Source organism: Cryptomeria japonica, chromosome 8, assembly GCF_030272615.1.
Source record: "Cryptomeria japonica chromosome 8, Sugi_1.0, whole genome shotgun sequence".
Taxonomy (NCBI): domain Eukaryota; kingdom Viridiplantae; phylum Streptophyta; class Pinopsida; order Cupressales; family Cupressaceae; genus Cryptomeria; species Cryptomeria japonica.
The window spans coordinates 469,792,104-469,808,351 of record NC_081412.1 but is presented as its reverse complement, the minus strand read 5'-3'; positions in this window follow the sequence as shown (position 1 = coordinate 469,808,351).

The window sequence follows — 16,248 nt, the reverse complement described above, 5'->3', positions numbered from 1 at the left end:
ATGTATGGTGTCTGCCCTATCAATTATATATTGCAGAAACAATATGGTAACTCTCTATCATCCTCCTCCCAGGCCGCACAATCGAGATAAGGCCTCCATTTTACACTATCAATATCATCAATAACATGCCGCTAATAATCTACCTTCCCAATTCATGGTAGGGAAGTGATCATGCTATATAGGTGTACATATGACTCTCCATATCCACAAAATCTGAAATATATCAACCTCGTCACAACAATGTGCTCATAAGCCCACACATGCAAAAGTTTCACCCCACACCCTAACCCGCAACCACCGATGTAAACAAACTGGTGAAACTCATGGTACATATGAGCTAGAATGCAAGGTCCCCATGTGAATCTTGTACTCTCAGTGAGAAGGATCTCTAGTGTCCTCCCCCATCTGATAGTTAACCCCCTGTCACTCTGTCAGGACATAAGAACCCATTGATTACTCCTCCCACAACCGTTGCTTGTCTTTTTCCACCGGAGTACATATCCTCCCAGCTCAAATGTCTTGGTCTCAACTCTAGCTCTGGGTTTTCAAGGACTCGTTTGAGTGCATCCTTGTCTCCCTCCCGGTCATATACTAGAGATCCCCATGGATTGACACCCGTAGTATCTTGTAGACATCCTCTAAGGTGACTGACATCTTGCTAGTCAAAAAATGAAATGTGCATGTCTTGGAGTACCATCTCTTTGCAAGAGCAATCAACAATCCTATGTTCATCCTAATATTTGGCATATACAACACATGTCTCAATCCCATCATGTCAATATTGACATGCTCCTTGAAGGTCAACTTTGGTCGTAACCGCTAAGTCACTGGAAATCTCTCTCGTGACTCTAGCCGAGGCAAGTACTCCTGCATCCAGTCAAATCAATCATGTTAATCCTAGTGGCACTAATGTTCATCATCTAGTGCTCCACCTATCTTAATGCTTATGTTTATCACATGGAATTGCATCCTATCAGTGTATATGTTTATTACATTTTACTTGATCATATTTTGTTAGAGCACTCACTAGATTTTATCAATTCGACGACTTATCCTATATTCAGCTTAGAAAATGTACCTGTTTAGGGAACCTGTTTGAGTGAGTCCTCTCAACAACTTATCCAATTCGCAATGTATGTTTATCACAAAATTGTCAATTATAGCTTATCTTTTAGTTTGTCTTTCTAGGCCATCTGTTTGAGTATTTCCTCTTGGAAACTCATCCAATTAACAACGTATGTTCATCACATAACTGTCGATTTCAACCTAATCAGACATAAATGTGTTTCTGCTACGTAGACACAATTTCAACCTACGCATATACACTTTTGCAACGTAGATGCACCTGTTCATCATAGACACGGTCTTGTTTGACCTACACATGCTTTCCTATTGCAAACATGCCTGTTCATCATGAACGTGCCTGTATCCATATGTAGATGCGATTATTTGCATACATGAACCCTTACGAGACCTAAACATTCTTGTTCATCATAGACGGATGCAAACTACACCTATCTAGGTGCTATGATCTCCTGGATGTTGTGGATGAAAATGAGATTTTTTCCCTTGTGGCTTGTACATATAGGCTGCTTAGCCCTAGTATCCCATGTCCGTCTCTTTTTCCAGCACAACCTTGTCACCCTATCTTGTCAGTAGGTTCTATCCTTTCTTTCTTATTGAGAGATTGTCTGTACTTTTTCATCCAATCTCTCAAGGGGGCAAATCATTCCTGTCTTGGGTAAACTTTGTATTAGTTTATCTTATCTTCTTTGAGCCAATGTGACAAGTTACATTGTCTCAAAGAGGGGAAAGATGTAGAGACCCAAAACTATCCTCTTTAATTAAATAAATATTTTTATTTATTTAATTATTTTATCCTAAGTCTTCTAATAATTAAATAAATTCTTATTTATTTGATTAATTCATTTAGCCTCTTCTATCCCCTTTTTCTCATTTAAATAAATATTTTTATTTATTTAAATTATCTTTCCCTAAATTAAATAAATAATACTTTTCTTTATTTAATTGGTCCCACTTCCTCTATTAACTAAATAAATCTTTATTTATTTAATTAATTCATTAGCTTTTTCCTCTATGACACATGTCATTTATCTCTTAATCCTCTTCTACCTACCCCCTTCATTACTTTATTATTTCTTTTACCTATCCTTTAATCCTAGCCGACCATTTATTTCTTTCACCTCTTATTATTATCCCTCCATTTTCTAAAGCATCTTCTATATAAGAGGATTCTTTCATCATTATCAACCCTAATCAATACCTTATGCAATCAAGCCTTCTCGCGATCAAGTGACTTGACAACCACAATCCGTTCTTTGTTGAGCTCTTGTGCACATACAAAATCTAAGAGAAATTATATCACATAATCAATGGAGATAGGAGACAATGAAGATTGAAACCCTACTTGGCATGTGAATGGTATTATTGTTCAATTGTTGATTTACATGTTCTTAGGTATCTTCATTGGTGACATATGGTGAATGTTTCGTTGTAGGACTAGGGTTTGTTGTGGTTGGATCTTTGTGGTTTTGCAATAGTTTATCATCATCATTTTCTCCCGTATACAAATATAATCTACATAGACAACAACTACAAGAATATTATCACCTTTTGTCTTGTAGTACATATTGTTGTCAACACCTCCTTTTGTAAATCCTTGATCTTGCAAATGATTATCTAGTTTAGAGTACCATGCTCTAAGGGCTTGTTTCAAGCTATACAATACCTTTTCAATCTATAGACATGATCTTCTTCACCTGCATATTCAAATCCTTCAGGCTGTTCCATATAAAATTCTTCCTCAAGATCATCATTTAAAAAGGCTGTTTTAACATCCATTTGAAATACTTTGAACTTTTTATAAACTAGAAAAACCTAGAAAGATCCTTATAGCTTCAAGTCAGCTACAAGAGAAAAGGTTCCATCAAAATCAATACCCTCAGTTTGACAGTATCCTTTGCAGACAAGTCTTACCTTTTTTTGGACTACATTTCCCTTGTCATCAAGTTTATTCCTAAAGACCCATTTTACTCCAATAACATTCTTATCCTTGGGTGTAGGAAGCAGTTCCCATGTTCTATTTTTCTTTATCTAATCTAAATCCTTTTTCATTGCCTTAATCCAAAGTTCATCTTTACTAGATTCTATATAGGTTTTAGGTTCAAAATTTGAAATCAAACATAAATGAATTTGATCACTTGCACTAGCAAGCTTTCTTCCCCATAAGTTTGTCAGGAGTATTTTCTTGATCTTTCTCTTCTTCTTCTAGTTTCACTTCTTTTTTTGGTGGGTGAATTTCTTCATTATCTTCATATTGTTGTTCAAAAGGCTCTAACATCTCATCTACTTTCACATTAGTGCTTTCAACCACTCTTTTCAATATTTTATCAAAACAATTATAAGCTTTACTATGAGTGGAATAGCCTAAGAAAATACCTTCATCATAGAGAGATTCAAAATTACCTAAACTATCATCATCTCTTTTGATAAAACATTTACCACCAAAGATTTGAAAATATCCAACATTTGCAGATCTTCCATACCACAATTCATAAGGACTATAATTAGTTTTTACCCTTAGCTAAACTTTATTTTAATGTATAGACTGCAGTATGGACTGCCTCTTTCTAGTAGATGTTAGGTAGATTTGCATCTCAGAGCATTGTTCTTGCCATTTCTTTAATAGTCTTATTTTTGTTGGTATTTTGGTATGGTTTTTTCATTGATGTCAACCCCTACTGAATACAAGCACTTTGAAGATCTAGCAACATTCACCGGCAAGTAAGTAAACTGTGCAATAGTTACTGGTATATGGTTCACCGGCAAGATATATTGTTCACCGGTACCTGGAATGATATGGAAGACACTTGGTAATGTTGAAGACATAGTGTGGACACTTTGTTTTGAAGAATTAATCATTGTTATATTCATATTTGCATATTTGCTTTTACCGGCAAATAGGTCCAGGTTATCTAGGGTTACACCGACAGGTTCATCTTTTCCAGATCAGCATGGCACACTATGGAGATGATTTATTATTGTTGTAAATGCATTTAGCCGACATGTTCAATTGGTTATTTCATCAGATATTATATTGTATGAAAAATGTTTTATTGTAATATCTTGTAGAGCCGAACTACTAAAATTGGTCTTAAGGTATGGTATAAATGTAAGATCTTATTTGTAAGATCAAGTGTGGAATGCGAAAAAGAATTGAGTGAAGGTATATGCGAGATCAAGCAGGGATATACATGAAGACATCATTTGAAGGTGAAGTTAGGTTTTTGTAGAAGCATATCAGCATTACATCGGTACTGAATCCAACATATGAAGATGCTATTTTGTGCAATACATTCTTATTGGATTTAATCATCCAACTGTAGTTAGTGTGACTCCCATTTGTGTTTGAGCAGTGAGCTCTAGGCTGTTGGCTTTTTTGCATGTGCAGACCCCATTTATGTACACTTACTATCTGCAGTAGTATCATCTGATTGTGGGTAAGGTTTCCCATCGTGGTTTTTCCCCTTACAGGGTTTCCACGTACAAATATTGGTGTCATGTGTTGTGGATGACTTTATGTTTATGTTTCATGCATTAATCCTTACTCGTATAGCAATTTACTATTAACACTGTCTATCGACATACTTAACTGGTTTACCAGTATTAAGCATTAAGTTGGTTAATTAGTTTTTGGTTTGAATTTATTAGACAACTGAGTCACCCCCCCTTCAGTTGTCTCTGAGACCTAACAATTGGTATCAGAGCCTAGTCCTCTTTTGCAGAAGTTTAACAACTTGAGGAGATCCAATGTTTACTAATTATTTCAGTAAGGACAGTTCTAAACTTGATGGAACCAACTATGGGATATGGAAGATCAGAATGGAGACACATCTGAATTGCATTGGTAAAGACATATGGGAAGTTACTAAGAATGGTTATACTACTACTGTAGCTGGTCAAAATGCTCCAACTACCTTAGCTAAGGATGAAGAGAATGATTGCAAAGCAAGAGAAGAACTTTTGAGCGCATTATCAGATCAACAAATCATGGGATTATCAGATAGGTCTACTGCTAAAGCTATTTGGGATCACTTGGAAACACCGAATGAAGGAGATTCCATAGTCAAAATTGCAAAACTTGAAAGCTTCCGAGTCAGGTATGAACATCTAAAAATGGAAGAAGATGAAAGGATTTATGCTTTTATGGAAAGAGTAAATGAAATTGTTTTGGGTATTAAATGTTGTGGAGGAACCTTGAGTGAGGATGAAATTGTTTCAAAAATCTTAAGAGGTTTGCCACTGACATATAAAATGAAGGTTACTGCTATAAATGAGTTGAGAACAATGCCTAATACATCAGTAACTAGGGATACATTGATTGGAAAACTTTCAGCCTTTGAAATTGAGGAATTTGGTCATGTTGCTACTATAAAAACTGATTTGGCCTTTAAAGCATCAACATCATCTGCTCCATCATTTAACAAATCAGACTGGAGAGCCTTTTATGCAAGAGAACTTGAAGAATCCAAAAAGGAGAATGAAGAGCTTGAAGAACTTGAAGCACTGTTTGCAAGGAAAATGCCAAAAGGTCCAATTGGAAGTAAGTATGAAGGTAAAGCACCCTTTAAATGTTTTAACTACAATAAGATTTGTCATATGGCTTCAAGATGCCCTGATAGACATGCTAGACTAAGAGAAGAAGCTAGAAGAATATACAAGCCTAATCCTGAATATCAGAGATACAGATTTAAAAAGAACAAAGATAAATCTTGTTACATTGCTGATGAAGGTGTGACTGATGATTCTGATGAGGATCCAGCAGACAACGGATGGGTTTTTGTTGCTATAACAGAAGATCAACTGACACCTACTGCTCAACCGGTAGAACAAGCCCTAGCAGCTAAAGTTGAAGCAAAGGATGAATGGATCATTGACTCAGGATGCTCACATCATATGACTGGAGACAAAGGTAAATTCTTGAACTTTCAAGAATACAATGGAGGTTTAGTAAGATTTGGAGATGACAAAACCTATTCAATCAAAGGTAAGGGTTCAATATCTCTTGATGGTAAGCATAACACTGACAATGTCTACTATGTTGAAGGATTAAAGCATAATCTTTTAAGTGTTGGTCAATTAGTTGAGGAGGGATTTTAGTTACAAATTAAAAATGGAAAATGTAAAATCATGAATAGAACTGGTTTGGAAATTGCAACTGGTAATCAAACTAGAGGTAATATCTTTCATTTGAATAACAATGAAAAGGCATGCTTAATTGCACATATAGATGAAAGTTGGTTATGGCATAAGAGATTATGTCATTTAAACTTTGATTGCATGGTAAAAATTAGTACTTCTAAGGCAGTTAGAGATCTACCTAAAATTGTGAAACCTCAGAATACAATTTGTAAGGAATGTCAATTTGGAAAACAAGTTAGAGCTAGTTTCAAAAGTATTTCAGAAAAATCCAATAATGCTCTTGATTTAATTCACATTGATTTATGTGGTCCAGCTAGATCTAGAAGCTTACAAGGTGATAGATATTTCATGCTAATTATTGATGATTATTCTAGAATGTGTTGGGTTACTTTTCTCAAAGAGAAATCAGAAGCACTTGGAAAGTTCAAACTATTCAAAGCAATGGTTGAAAATGAAACCGGTAAGAAAATCAAATGTTTAAGATCAGATCAAGGAGGAGAATTCACATCTAAGGACTTTAATACATTCTGTGAAGTGAATGGAATCAGAAGATAGTTATCAGCACCTCAGACACCACAATAGAATGGAGTTGTTGAAAGGAAAAACATAACTATCTTGGATACAGCTAGAAGTATGTTCTCAGAAGCAAATCTACCACATGTGTATTGGAGAGAGGCAGTTAGCACCGCTGTCTATACATTCAACAAATTTCACATCAAAGGTGAAACCAGTAAGACCCCTCATGAACTATGGTTTGGTAATACTCCTACTCTTAAGTATTTCAGAATTTTTGGAAGTAAATGTTATATTAGAAGAGATGAGTATATTGGCGAATTTGATCCTAGACGTGATGAAGGAATATTTCTTGGTTATTCATCTAAGAGAAAGGCATATAGATGTTTTAATAAAAGATTGTAGAAAATTGTTGAGAGTACAAATGTAAAGATTGATGAACAATTCAGAGGAACTTCAAGATATATAGACTCTAAACCGGCAACATAAATTGTGACAAATGAACCTATACTGAATCCACCGGTACAGAATGAAGATTCAGTTACCCCGGTATCATCAGAAGATTCCACAATAATTGAAGAACAACAACAAACTAAGACACCCCGGTATGTAAGATTGAATCATTCTGAAGATCAGATAATTAGAAATAAATTTAAAGGAGTTATGACAAGAGGAAGATTGGCAAATGAAGAGGTATGTCTTATTTCTCAAATTGAACCATCATCTATCAATGAGGCATGTGAAGATAAATTTTGGATTAAAGCTATGGAAGAAGAATTAGGACAAATTGAGAAAAATAATACTTGGACATTAGTTCCCCGACCTAAAGATAAAAATGTAATTGGAACCAAATGGGTATTAAAAAACAAACTTAATGAAGATGGTAAGGTTGTCAGAAATAAAGAAAGACTAGTGTGTAAGGGATATTCTCAGAGAGAAGGAGTTGATTACAATGAAACCTTTGCACCGGTAGCCAAAATTGAGGCAGTTAGATTATTTTTGGCTTTTGCAGCTCACAAGGACTACAAAGTTTATCAAATGGATATTAAATGTGCATTTTTGAATGGAGATCTTGAAGAAGAAGTATATATTGAACAACCTGATGTATTTTCTTTGACAGATGACAATGATATGGTTTGCAGGTTAAGAAAAGCTCTGTATGGATTGAAACAAGCCCCAAGAGCTTGGTATGCAAGGTTGGGTAAGTATCTTTTGAAGATTGGTTTTACTAAAGGAAATACAGATAGCAATTTATACTACAAAATAACTAATGATGACATCTTGATTATTGAAGTATTTGTTGATGATATAATCTTTGGAGGAGAAGATGGATTATGTAAGGAATTTTCTCTTGAAATGCAGCAAGAATTTGAAATATCTATGATTGGAGAAATAAAATTCTTTTTAGGTTTGCAGATTTCTCAGACTGATAAAGGTATATTTTTGAGTCAATCCAAGTACTTGAAAGAATTACTAAAGAAATTTGGGATGGAGAACTCTAAACCGGTAAGCACACCCATGACTACAAATGACAAATTATCTCAAAGGGATGAATCTACACCTGTTAATCCAACTAGATACAAATCTATGATAGGAGGTTTACTGTATTTGACACAAACCAGGCCTGATATTATGAATGCAGTATGTATTGTTTCTAGATTTCAGATTAATCCTAGGGAAAATCATGAATCAATAGTAAAAAGGATTTTCCGGTACTTACAAGGCATATAAAATCTTGGATTATGTTATCCTAAAGATGAAAATTTTGATCTATGTGCATACACAGATGCAAATTGGGCAGGAGATGTAGATGATAGAAAAAGCACCACTGGAGGAGCATTCTTTCTTGGAAAGAGATTAGTTTCTTTCTTGAGTAAGAAACAAAGTTGTACATCTTTATCAACAGCAGAATCGGAATATGTTGCAGCAGCAACTAACTGTACACAGGTATTATGGCTTAAGAAAATGTTGAAAGACATAAAGGTAAAATGCAAGGAACCCATTACTATATACTGTGATAACATTGCAGCAATTGATATATCTAAGAATCCGGTATTACATTCTAAAACAAAACATGTTTCTATCAAACTGAATTTTCTAAGGGAAAAAGTTGAAGAAAAGGAGATAAAACTGGTTTATGTGAATACTAAAGAACAACTTGCAAATATTTTCACAAAACCTTTGCCTAAGGAGACTTTTGAATATCTCAGAGATCAGCTTGGAGTCATACCACCATTGGTAGAGACTTAGACAGTTGATGATTGTCATCAACCGACATAATTAAAAAGACAAATCTTTTATTCCGGTATTTGATGAGGAAGCTACTTCTCAGGGGGAGTAGTTGGTATTTTGTATGAACTTGAATTTTGTAACTTTGGCATTTGATGTCAAAGGGGGAGAGATATCTATGGAAAAACACATTATCCTTTAAGGAGAGATTGGTATTGAAAATAATCTTTGGATAAACACATGTTGCTCCTAGGGGGAGAAATGGAGATTGTTGGTATTTTGGTATGGTTTTGTCATTGATGTCAACACCTACTGAATACAAGCACTTTGAACATCCAGCAGTATTCACCGGCAAACAAGTAAACTATGCAATAGTTACTGGTATATGGTTCACCGGCAGGATATATTGTTCATCGGTACCTGGAATGATATGGAAGACACTTGGTAATGTCGAAGACATCATGTGGACACTTTGTTTTGAAGAATTAATCATTAGTATATTCATATTTGCACATTTTCTTTTACCGACAAATAGGTCCAGGTTATCTAGGGTTACACCGACAGGTTCATCTTTTCCAGATCAGCATGGCATGCTATGGAGATGATTTATTATTGTTCTAAATGCATTTAACCGACATGTTCAATCAGTTATTTCATTGGATATTATATTGTATGAAAAATGTTTTATTGTAATATCTTGTAGAGCCGACCTACTAAAATTGGTCTTAGGGTATGGTATAAATGTAAGATCTTATTTGTAAGATCAAGTGTGGAATGCGAAAAAGAATTGAGTGAAGGTATATGCAAGATCAAGCAGGGATATACATGAAGACATCATTTGAAGGTGAAGTTAGGTTTTTGTAGAAGCATATCAGCATTACACCGATACTGAATCTAGCATATGAAGATGCTATTTTGTGCAGTACATTCTTATTGGATTTAACCATCCAACTGTAGTCAGTGTGACTCCCATTTGTGATTGAGCAGTGAGCTCTAGGCTGTTGGCCTTTCTGCATGTGCAGACCCCATTTATGTACACTTACTATCTGCAGTAGTATCATCTGATTGTGGGTAAGGTTTCCCACCGTGGTTTTTCCCCTGATAGGGTTTCCATGTACAAATATTGGTGTCATGTGTTGTGGATGACTTTATGTTTATGTTTCATGCATTAATCCTTACTGGTATAGCAATTTACTGTTAACACTGTCTACTGGCATACTTAACTAGTTTACCGGTATTAAGCATTAAGTTGGTTAATTATTTTTTGGTTTGAATTTATTAGACAACTGATTCACCCCCCCCTCTCAATTGTCTCTGGGACCTAACAATTTTTTCTCTTTGCTACACCATTTTGTTGTGGTGTCCTTGAGGTTGAATATTGCCTCTTAATACCATTTTCTTCATTATAGTCCACAAATTCTTTTGAAGTGTACTCTCCACCTTTATTTGACCTTAGGCACTTGATTTTTAGATCTGATTCCCTTTCAACCATCTTTCTAAATATTTTGAACCTTTCAAAAGCTTCTGATTTATGCTTCAAAAAGGTCACCCACGTCATTTTGGTACAATCATCAATAAAGAGCATAAAATAATTTTCACCATTCAATGACTTTGTCCTTGTAGGAACACATATTGATAGTTCTGATACTTAAAGTACAGTACAAATGCCAAGCTAATAAGATGAGGGGGGGGGGGGTGAATCATACAAACTTAATCTTCCATAAAAACAATAGATTCAACCTTGGTAACATATACTTCAGTAATATAACCAAAACTGCTAAGCATGCAAACTCAAAAGCATATAAACATCATAACACTCATAACACTAGATTTAACGTGGAAACCCAAATAGGGAAAAACCACTGTGGGATTTCGGACCCACTAAGAAATATACTCTTCTAGAGTATGCTCAGTTAAAAGCAAATCCTGTTAAAGATTACAAACACATTGCTAGATGTGACCTAGTTAAGGGATTTCCCTCAGACCTATTAGGATCTTCACCTTGATAGAAGTGATATTGTTAAAGGATTTCAAACACTCAATCAGAATGTCACCTTGCTAGAGGGTTTTACAAATAAGACTGTTAAGTCCACTCGGTTAAGAGATTTTCTGTCACTTCACAAAATAACAGTAATAAAAATCTATCTGCAACTTCACATCTAAAATGCTAAAGCAGATTCTTATTTGCTCAATACATTATAGACATAGAACTAATCTTGTCCATCTGCTGGGCTCTATACTCTATTATTCAAAACAGATCTTCAAGCTTCTGTGCTTGGTAATCACTATGTAGCATCCCTGTGCATACACTTGCCCGCATGCATTGTTTATCAATAGTTCTTTATTTATAAACAATAGTTAACCGCTTAATCTCCTTGATCACATTTCCCATGATCAATCATAGCCATCAGATCTTCAAACTTTGACTAGGTTCAATGTATCCTTCGATCTAAAAATGTTTTACCCCACCTTAGAACTTGCATACATTTCTTGGAACTTGTGCTAGGGTATTGCAGTTCAATCTGAGCTGTAGATCTTCCTGCCAATTTTCCTTTGCCATAGATTCTTTAACAAACTTCATTCACGGCATACCAATCATTTAATCATAGCCAGCTCATCAGCTTCCTTTATTAAATAATGCTTTTATTTATTCAATGCATTTAGTTATTACTCGGTTGCAACTCGGTAAATACTAAACTTCACTCGGTAGACATTCTACCTTCATTAACTGATAGCGATAACCTTAGGGTTTACCGACTAGGTTCCTTAGGGTTTATCGACTAGGTTCTTTGCTCAGTAACATAGTATAGTATTAACCTTACAATCAATAACATATGTAGGATATCAAAACAATCTAAACATCATGATTTCATTATTGTCTAACTCAGTAACAGTTTCCCATTGAATAACTTATTCCTCCCCTTATTCATCATATTCTTTTTGTGTCTTTTACCGACATCTTTATACTCATCAAATCATACTTCTCAAGATATGGCAACATCATACTGAATTAGAAATCAATTTCTTGACATCAATGCCAAAATAATAATATTAAGACAGTAAACATCCCTAATCAGTTATATCCATAATCATCAACAACCTTCTCAATATCCTTATTGAAATGCCAACACATATATCATAATATACAAGTTGTAGGAGTTTAGTTGAAGAATACTCTTTACATTTAAAACTTACTTTTGTTTGCTTACCTTGATAGCATTCCTTGCAAATATTGTTGTTGGGTTTAGAAATGATTGGCATATTTCTTACATTTTGATTTTTGTTGATCTTGAAAAGATTGTCATAATTGATATGCCCAAGTCTTCTGTGCTGAAGTTTACTCTCTTCAATTTGACTCATGAAACAAATATTTCCATATTTACTATTGTTTGTGGTCTCATGAAGATTATAGATGTTTCTGTTTGTTCTTAAACCATTTGCAACAATTTTTCCCGATTTTTTACTGATTTCACAACCTTGAGCAATAAATGGACTTTGAAACCATTGTCACAAATTTGACTTACACTGAGAAGATTATGTGTCGAACCTTACACATAGTAGACATCATGTAAGGGAGTGTCATTATCTAGTAGTATGGTGCCTTTTATTTTGATCAAAATACAAAAATCATTCCCAAATTTGATTGAACCACCACTGTAATCTTCATATTTGACAAACTTGCTCTTATCACTAGTCATGGTGAGAGCACCCACTATCTACAACCCATAGATCTTTATTTTGAGCATGTAGGGCTGTTTGGACAAGCATTTCTTTGGCCTTTGTGTCAATTTTCTTTTGTTTCCAAACTAATTTTATTTTGTTAGTACTAGAAGATGTCTTGAGGTGAATGCTAGTTTTGTTTTGTTGTATTGCAAAGGTAGGTCTACAAAAATTAGCTATATGTCCAAGATTCCCACAATTATAACACTTCATTTTGTTCAAGAACTGAAAAATATTTCCACTTACAAAGCTAGGCCTTCTTCTAGACATAACCCTACACTCACTTGCCTTGTACCCATATTGATTGCAATAGAAGCAATAGCCAGAGAAATATAGATTACATGTAAATGAATTACGTCTTTTGTCAACGAGTTTCTCATTTGTAGAATCAACATGTTTAATGGAATATGAAAATTGTCCTTCTGTAATCTCTAGACCAATCTTATCCTTGTGGTATTTTTGTTTATTTAAGAGCTCTGCTAACTTGTCACTAATGTCACACATGACAAGGTTTTTCTTCAAAGCAAAAATCTCTACCTCTAGTGCACAACATTCCTTTTGTTCGGTATTTAACTGTTCTTGAGTAACTTCTAAAAAAATCTTGTTTGCCTCAAGTTGAAGTTGCAAACTTGAGATTTGATTTTGAAACTCGGTAATTATGTAAATCAAGTTTTTAGTATTTTCTGAGTTTGGTTTTTCTACACCATGGCTTCCTTTTTGAGTTCTTTTATTTCACTGAGAGCACATTCTAGGTCACCCTCAAGATCAACCTCGAGTTCAGATTAATCTGCAATTTTTTCTTTTTGTTTTTCACTGGGATTAATGATAGACATAAACATGTTTTCATCTCCTTCTTTAATAGACTCTTATGAGTAATTGTCTATTACATCAACAAACAAACTTTTCTTCTTTTTAAAAATAATTTTCTTTTTAAAATTGTACTTATTTTTCTTTCCTTGTTTTCTACTATCTTCCTCATCACTTTCAAGGTCTTTTTTAGGGCATTGAGCAACATAATGCCCAATCTTGCCACAATTAAAACATTTAAAGGGTATCTTTACTTTAAATCTATCTGACCCTCTCCTTAGTTTGCTCACAAGTACAGATTCATTGTCATCCAATTTCTCTGAATAAAAGTTTATACCATTGTCCTTTTTCATAGACTTAAAAGTAATTTCTTTGCTAGTAGGATTATCAATACAAATTCTCATTTAATAGGCTATAAAGATACCATGAAGTTCATCCAAAGTGATTTTGTTTATATCTCTTTCTTCTACAACAGAGATTTTAGAATCATATTTAGGTGTCAGTGACCTTAACACCTTTTTAACAACAACTTTTTCTTCTATTTCTTCATTAAGTTCATAAATTGAATTTACAATATCTTGGACTCTTGGAAAATAATTAGCTATCTTCTCTTCCTCTTTCATCTTTAGGCCTTCAAACTTTACTCTAAAGGTTTGTAATTTAGCCTCTTAACTTTTTCATCACCCTCATAAATGCTAAACAATTTATCCCAGATAGACTTTGCTATTTTACAATCCATAACTTTAACAAGTATATTATTTGTTAGTCCACAAAAAAGAGCATTTGTAGCCCTAACATCATATTCATTAGCCTTTTTTTCATCTTGAGTAGAGGGTGATGCAATGGTAGTGTATGCATTTTAAATTGCAAACCAAACCTCATAGCCTAGAGAGGTTATATGATGCTTCATTCTAAATTTTCAAAAAGGATAGCCAATACCATCAAATAATGGTGCTTTGGAATTAGAAAGACCTTCCTGATTTGCCATGAAAAATACTCCACCAGGAATCCCTTAAGTTGGTTAGAATTTTGGCAATGGTATGGCTCTGATACCACTTGTTGGAGTACAAAAAATATTGAGGGGGGGGGGGGGGGGGGTGGTGGTGAATCAATGTTTTAACCATCAAGTTCAAATAAATTATTTTTTTCTAAACATATAACTTCTTTGTTATAATTGAATGTTCAATTACTAGAATGTATTCAAATGTGACAGCCAAAAAGTAGATCCTCAAACAACAAAAAAACACAAATGTTGTGAAGTAGATAAATGAAGTAACAAGACCAAATTGCATGAAACATGATAATCACATAAACCACAAGATAATCATAACATAGTTTTTTTCATGAGTAGAAAACCCACATAGGGATAAAAAACTACTTGGTAAAAGTGCCTCACTAGTTTGATTAAAACCATTGTTTATAGAGCCAGTCTGGCTACTTTTGTGTCTCATTGACCAGGCCTCATTGGCTATAAGAATGTGCCTCACTAGAAAAGCCTTACTAAATGAGTATGCCTCAATGGCTACAAACTTCACATCATCATAATTCTATAAATAAAAGTACAAAGTATAATCTTTGTTTCATTACAAAGCATTTCTTGATTATCTCATTTTCATTTGAGAGTCAAGAATATATATATATATATATATATATATATATATATATATATATATACACACACACACACACACATGTGTATGCAAATATAACCAACACTATGAAATGCTTCACAATTTCAAAATAGATTGCTCATCAAAGCTTTCAAAAGGAACACAATAATAATTCTTTGCAGTGTGTAAATCTTATCTTAATTGAACCTTTTTCATATTGATTATGTCACTTCTATATAGTAATCAAAACCTTGAATAACTTTCATAAAAAAACATATCCTTTTTACATGATTCTTTTTACACATCCAAGATATCTTCCAACATTCAAGTACACACTAACCTCTCCAAGGCTAATATAAGGGTTTTAGGAAATCATAACATTCACTTGCAATAAGAAGACATACCCAACCCTAAGTACACAAAATATAAATATTTTAATTTCTAGAGAGAAGGATGAAGGAAGAAATGCATTCAATTTACTATGAATATGCACTCAACATTTTCTATACAAGTTCTCATAATTACGACAATGAGTCCAATTACAAATATAACACAAGAGAAAAATCATACTTTCAGACTTAAGGCAATGCATTATCCAACCTTATAAGCTTATCTAGAGAGTACAATATTAGTTAAGAAGGTGCACCCAATTATCTCAAAAAATAAGAGTAATTGTAGACCTAAACATCTTACAAGAAAACAATGCACATATAGTCACACAACAAGCATTGATCATCAATAAAGAAGAGCAAGAACTGAATACACATGGTACACTCGTTTAGGCTTTTCGGATAGAGTAAGAAAAATAAACATAACACGAAACAAATAAGATCTTCAAGATCCCATGCATTAATCACAAGCATACATCAGAAGGACAAGCATATGATGAAAAAACTATATACCACACACCAAACTAAGTGCACAAGTTACACTAGAGATCCCAATGTTTGTAAACCTTGGCTCTAATACCAAGTGTAATTCCCCACCAAGAAACCCTAAAGGATTCAACTACAAACACTCGAAAAGAGTGTAAAATATATATTTTTAAACAATACCGAAAACATAAACGTATAAGATAAACATTACATTAAAAGTTGCACGAGTGGAAGACTTAACTTAAACTCCTAAAGGGTTTCCCAACATTGAT